The sequence below is a fragment of the Panthera tigris genome, chromosome A3 (assembly GCF_018350195.1).
Source record: "Panthera tigris isolate Pti1 chromosome A3, P.tigris_Pti1_mat1.1, whole genome shotgun sequence".
Lineage (NCBI taxonomy): Eukaryota > Metazoa > Chordata > Mammalia > Carnivora > Felidae > Panthera > Panthera tigris.
In genome coordinates this window covers 54,061,177-54,067,176 of record NC_056662.1, presented here as the reverse complement: position 1 = coordinate 54,067,176, position 6,000 = coordinate 54,061,177, and positions in this window count along the sequence as shown.

Here is a 6,000-nt window from a genome sequence, read left to right as displayed (position 1 = left end):
CCCATTTGATTTATCCATTCATTTGTTAGTGGACAGACGCCTGGGTTACTCCCCTCTTTTGTCTGCTGTGCATGATGCCCATGCACATAGCTCTCGTGTGCCTGCTTTCAATTCTTTTGGGTGTATGCCCGGAAGTGGAATTATTGGATCATATGGTAATTGTTTAATTTTTTGAGGGACTGCCATACATATTTTTCACAGTGGCTGTCCTGTTTTACATTCTCACCCTTTAAGCGTGTTTCTTCTTCTTGTCTACTATTAGGCTGGTTCAAACCCAGCACAATTAAAGAGGAGGGAGGGAAGGGTGATGGAGAGGCCATCTCAGCTTCGTTCCTGACCTTGCCACGCTTCTCCATGCTTGCTGGATGATTTTGGTAGATGTCTATAAAATTAAGGAGATTTAAGGAAATGGAGTTTCCTATTTATCGTGCTGGCTTTAAAAGTATCCTAAGAAAAGTTCTAAATGTCATGAATGGATGTCAAATTCTATTTTCCTTATCTGTTGAGATGATATAACTTTTCCTTTTTAATCTATTAATTAATGTGGTGAATTCTGTTAACAAAAGTCTAATATTAATCAATTGAATCCCTGGGGTGAAACCTCACTTGATCGTGAATTCTTTTTATTTATTGTTGAATTCTGGTTGGATATATGTTCAGAATTCTTATATCCATGTTCATGAGGAAGGTTGGCCTTAGTGTTTTCTTCTGGATGTTTTTGTCAGTTTAGGTATCACGGTTATTCTGCCCTCTTAAAATGAGCTGATTTCTTTCTTATTCTGTGTAGGAATGGAATGATTTGTTTCCTGAATGGTAGCATTCAGATAAAGCCATTTGAATTTGGTGTTTTCTTCATGGTAAAATTGCTTCCTATTGATTGCATTTTTTTTTTTTTACAGGTAAAACATTATTCTGACTTTATGTTTCTCCTTGGATCTGTTTTGTTAAATTCCATCTTTCTAGGTAGTCACCCATTATATCAAAGTTCTGAAGTATTGAGAGTTGTTCTTATTATCCTTTTACTGCTTTTCTCTGTAGTGTCTGTGGTTTTGTTATTTTTTTTTCATTTCCATTCCATTTGTGCCTTTTTAAAAAATGAACCGTCTTTTCAAGCATAAAGATTTTGCTTTGTTGATCTGTTCTTTTGTATGTTTCTCTACTTTGTGAATTTCTGTTCTCTTAATTTCCTTCCTTCTGCATCTGTGGGACTTTGATTTATATTAGATCTCAGCTCTATTTTCAGCCTTATTTTTTTTGAAGGCATTTAATAGTTTCCTTCCAAGAACTGTATCCCATGAGTTTGATGTGAAAAGTTAAGAAAAGATGACATCATCTCATTTCAATTATATTTTCTCCTTTGACCCTTAAGTTAATTACAAGTGTTATTAAATTTTCAAGTGAATGGATTTTTCTAATTATCGTATTGGCTTTGTTTTCTAACTTAATTGCATTGTGGCAAACAATTGGAAAAAAAAACAAAACAAAACAACTATGGTCAGATCCTGATCCTTGGAACTATACTGAGGCCAGTTGTATGGTCCAGTGTGTCAACCTCAGCAAGTGTTCTATGTGTGTCTTTTCCAGACATCAGATGAAATCAGGTCCATTAGCTCAAGCTGGGTAGTTGTACTCTTCACATTTTCTATTTTCTTACTGATTTTTTTTTTTTTGGTCTGTTTGATCTACTGATTACTGCCAAATGTGTTAATGTGTACTATGATGATGGATTCAAAAGGGTTTTCCTTTAATTCTGTCATTCTGGCTTCATAGGAGGCTATACACAAGTTTGCATGGTATCCACACATTTCAATGCATCTTCCTAGTGAATGGAATCGTTGCTCATTATGCAGCAAATTTCTTATTTCTAGTAGTGCTTTTTGCCTGAATTCTCCTTTGATATTAAGATAACTATATTTGCCTCCCTTTGGTTACTAACTGCCTGGTATATCTTTCCATAGTTCAGCCTTTTTTGTGTGTGTGCTTTATGTGTGTCTTTTGTAAAGAATAAATAGCAGACATTTGTTTTGTTTTTAAAATATGGTGTGACTATTAAGGCCTTAACAGGAGAATTTAGTCCACATACTCTATTTTTAAGTTCATTCATTTATTCTGAGAGGGGGGAGGGGCAGAAAATGAGAGAGGCGGTGGTGGGGGGTGCCAGAGAGAGAGAGAGAGAGTGAGAGAATCCCAAGCAGGCTCCAAGCTATCAGAGCAGAGCTCACTGCAGGGCTCGATCCTACAGACTCTGAGATGATAACCTGAGCTGAGCTAAGAGTCGGACACTTAACCAACTGAATCACCCAGGCGCCCCTATTTCACTTACTCTTAATGTGATGAGCAATTTGGTTTTATTTCTAACATCACAGTTTGGACTTCTGACTCATTCCATTTCATCTGTTCCTGCATTCTTATTCCTCTTTTCTTGCCTTCCTTTGGACTGTTTTGTTTTCCTTGGTAGAGTCTTTTCCTTGTATTTCTTTTGAAGGTATGCACTGGCTCTATTCTATTCGTGTTTGCTCTATTTAATGCATATTTGACAACACGACAGGCACTTGGTAGCCATATAGCCTTCTCCTGGACAATACAAGGACCTTGCAAAACCTTATTCTCCAATCTCCTCTCCCACCTTCTGAGCAGTTGTAACTTGGCATTTTAAATTTAGCCTTCTTTATTTTCCCCACGGATTATCTTTGTTTCATATGTAGTCATTAATTTGTTTAGACTGTCACATAGTTATCTTGGTTCATTATTTCTCCTTGCAACTCAGACCACGTACCTGAGGTCATTTTCCTTCGATTTGAATGAAATCTTTCAGGATCCATTTAGTGAGGGTCATTGGGTGGTAAACTCTCAAGTTTGGCATTTTCCCCTGTTTCACTTGGTACAGAATTTTTGGTTTTTTAATTAGTACTTTGAGATGATTCTTACTGTCTTATGGTTTCTACTGTTGACGTTACAAATTTTGCTACTTACCTATCACTTCTCTCTGAGTGACACTGTCCCTCCAAGGGTCTTTTATAGCTTACTTGTCTGCTACCTCCCACAGCTAGGTCTATATATATTTACACTGCTTAGGGTGTGTTGGGTTTTTTAATCTGACGGTCAGCATCTTTAAACAAATATGGAAAATTCTCACAATACTTCTTTGAATGTCACTTCTTCCCCATTCTATGATTTCTTCCCAAAACGTTACTCAAGTATATAAGCTTCACTTACATTTTCCCTTTCTTTTTCAAATATGCTTAGTTATGTCTCTTGTTATCTGCTCAGATTTTCAAGTTTCTCTTTTATTTCCTTAAATGTATGAAACTTCTTTTTATATTGTTTGTTCTCTCCAGTATCTGAAGAAGCCTTTGTGGATCTGTTACGACCCTGCCATCTATCCATTGTTTTTCACCCATAATGTCATCTCCTTGATTCCATGTAATGCCTAATTCCTGCTCATTTTATTTAGAGCTTTATTTGGTTGGGAAATATTTGATGCCTGATTTAAGCTGAATTCGTCCATGTGGCCCTTGCGTCTCCCTTTATGAGTGGCCTTGGGTGCAGAGGCAGGGACAGGTGGAGTCTTACCAAACAGGGACCACTGTAGATTAAATTCTCCACTTGTGGATTTATAGACCACATGGGGACACCTTGGGGTTAAGATTTTCATGGATGCTCTCTCCCAACCTACCCATCCACCCCTACCCAGCTCTCTGAAAGAAAGCATCTTCACTGCCCCGCTTCAGTGTGATGGGTTTATTTGTTTATCCATCCAGGTGGATTCCTTACTCTTGTATCATTAGGAGATAACACCTAGAAAGATTGTTTTTTATTATGATATTCAGCACTTTATTTGCCCTTATTGGAGATATATTTAGGTTATCTAATCTGTCATACTACTAGAAACAGAACTCCTATTTGCTCATTCACTTCATTTATATACATATATTACTTTTTGAGTTTTTATTTATATTTGAGAAGGGGGGGCAGAGAGAGAGGGGGACAGAGGATCTGAAGCAGGCTTCACATTGACAGCAGAGAGCTGATGTGGGGCTCAAACTTACAAACAGTGAGATCATGACCTGAGCCAAAGGGGGACACTTAACTGACTGAGCCACCCAGGTGTCCCCTATTTGGTCATTTACTTCCTATCAGACGTTCCTCACTTTTTTGTGTATGTCTAGGAATCTCTGAAGCATAATGCTTTTAGTAAGTAAAATATATAGGATTAAAAATGAAACCAAAATTATATTAAAAAAGTTACCAACACTTTAAATATTTATTTTGGGGAGAAAGCACAGCAGGGGAGGGGGACAGAGGACCTGAAGTGGGCTGTACAATTACAGGCTGACAGTAGTGAGTGTGATGTGGGGCTTGAACTCACGAACCACGAGATCATGACCAGAGCTGAAGTCGGATGCTCAAACAACCAAGCCAGCCAGGTGCACCAAAATTTACCAACATTTTAAAAGACAAATTTGTGATATAGTAATAAGGGTGCTTCCTTGTGCTATGAGTAAGAAGATCTGGTGCCAGGTAGACAATCCAAGTAGTGAAATTATTCTGAGATATTCATAACACGTATAATGTGATGGCATATCTGATTTGTACGCACGACAAAGTCCCAGGTAAGAGCAAAGACTATTGCAGTTTGCTGCCTATACTTATAATTAAAGAAAAGTCTACATTTGAGCTGGGGAGAGTAAAAACAAAGAACATAAGATCTTTCCCCATTCAAATTCATGAAACTGTTTATTAAAAGGTATTTCCAGGGGTGCCTGGGTTGCTCAGCCGGTTGGGCATCTGACTCTTGATTTCGGCTCAGGTCATGATCCTGGGGTCATGGCATCAAGCCCCACATTGGGGTCCACACTGAGCGTGGGGCTTGCTTAGGATTGTCTCTCTCACTCCCTCTGCCCCTCTCCCCTGCTGGCATGTGCTCTCTCTGTCTCTCAAAAAAAAAAAAAAAATTTAAACAAAGGGGGTTTCCACTCCAATTCCTGTAGTATATCCAGAGTAAAAGTTCCCAATTGTTCTTAGGTTAAAGGTGAAAATACATGAGTCGTCCTAGGAGGTCTGGTCCCCGCCTCTCCCTTTAGCCTCCTCCTGTCACTCCCTCTTGCTCTGATTCAGCCACTCCAGCCTTTCCATCCTTTGAGTGTGCCATTGACTCCCTCCTTCTGGAAGGTTCTCTCTCCCTCTTTTGCCTGGGTAACTCCCAGACTTCCTTCAGTGTTCACTGTTGTCCTCTCCCCTCCGAGTTCTTCCAGGTCAGCTTCCTCTCACAGGCTCTGCTACAGTGCTGAGATATAGCACCTTCCTAGAGAATATTGTCACATGGGCCATTATCTGATAAACCTCTTGGTCTCTGCTGGACTGGAAATGCCAGGACACACGGCATAACTATCTCTTGCTCACTCAGAGCCTAGCACAGAGCCCATCAGAGTAACTATTCTTTAGTATGGGTTGGATTGAGCTTGACTGCATTTGGGAAGGGAAAAGTTGATCTAGTCTCATTTCTACAAATGGGGAAAATGGCCAGAAGGGCTGAAGGACAGACACCTCCTAAGATACAAAGTGAAACAGGAACAGAACAGGAATACAACTCAGATTTGGGGGTCCTTCCCATATCAAATGATCTCTCTCCTTCCTCCTCAGGACATGCACCACCTTACATTTGCTTATCCCCATGTCCCTACCCCCAATTTCCCCCATGGCAATGTCCACCTCCTTTCTCCAAGGTGTGCCTCATGGGCCTTTGGTTTTCTGAACCTGTTCTCAGACCGGAAATGGCGAACTAACTTTTTTCCCACTCGTCCAATGCCAGCTGCCTTCTGAGCAGAAGCTCACATGATCAAGGATGAGAACTTAAGGCCAGGCTGGGTGGGAAGCTTTTTCAAGCTTGGTCAGAGGCCCTTGGCCATGTGCTTTCCAAATCATACCACATAATTCTTTTCAAATCAAGAAATACGGTCTTCTTTTATGGATCAGAATTACTCTCCAGGATTTTATAAA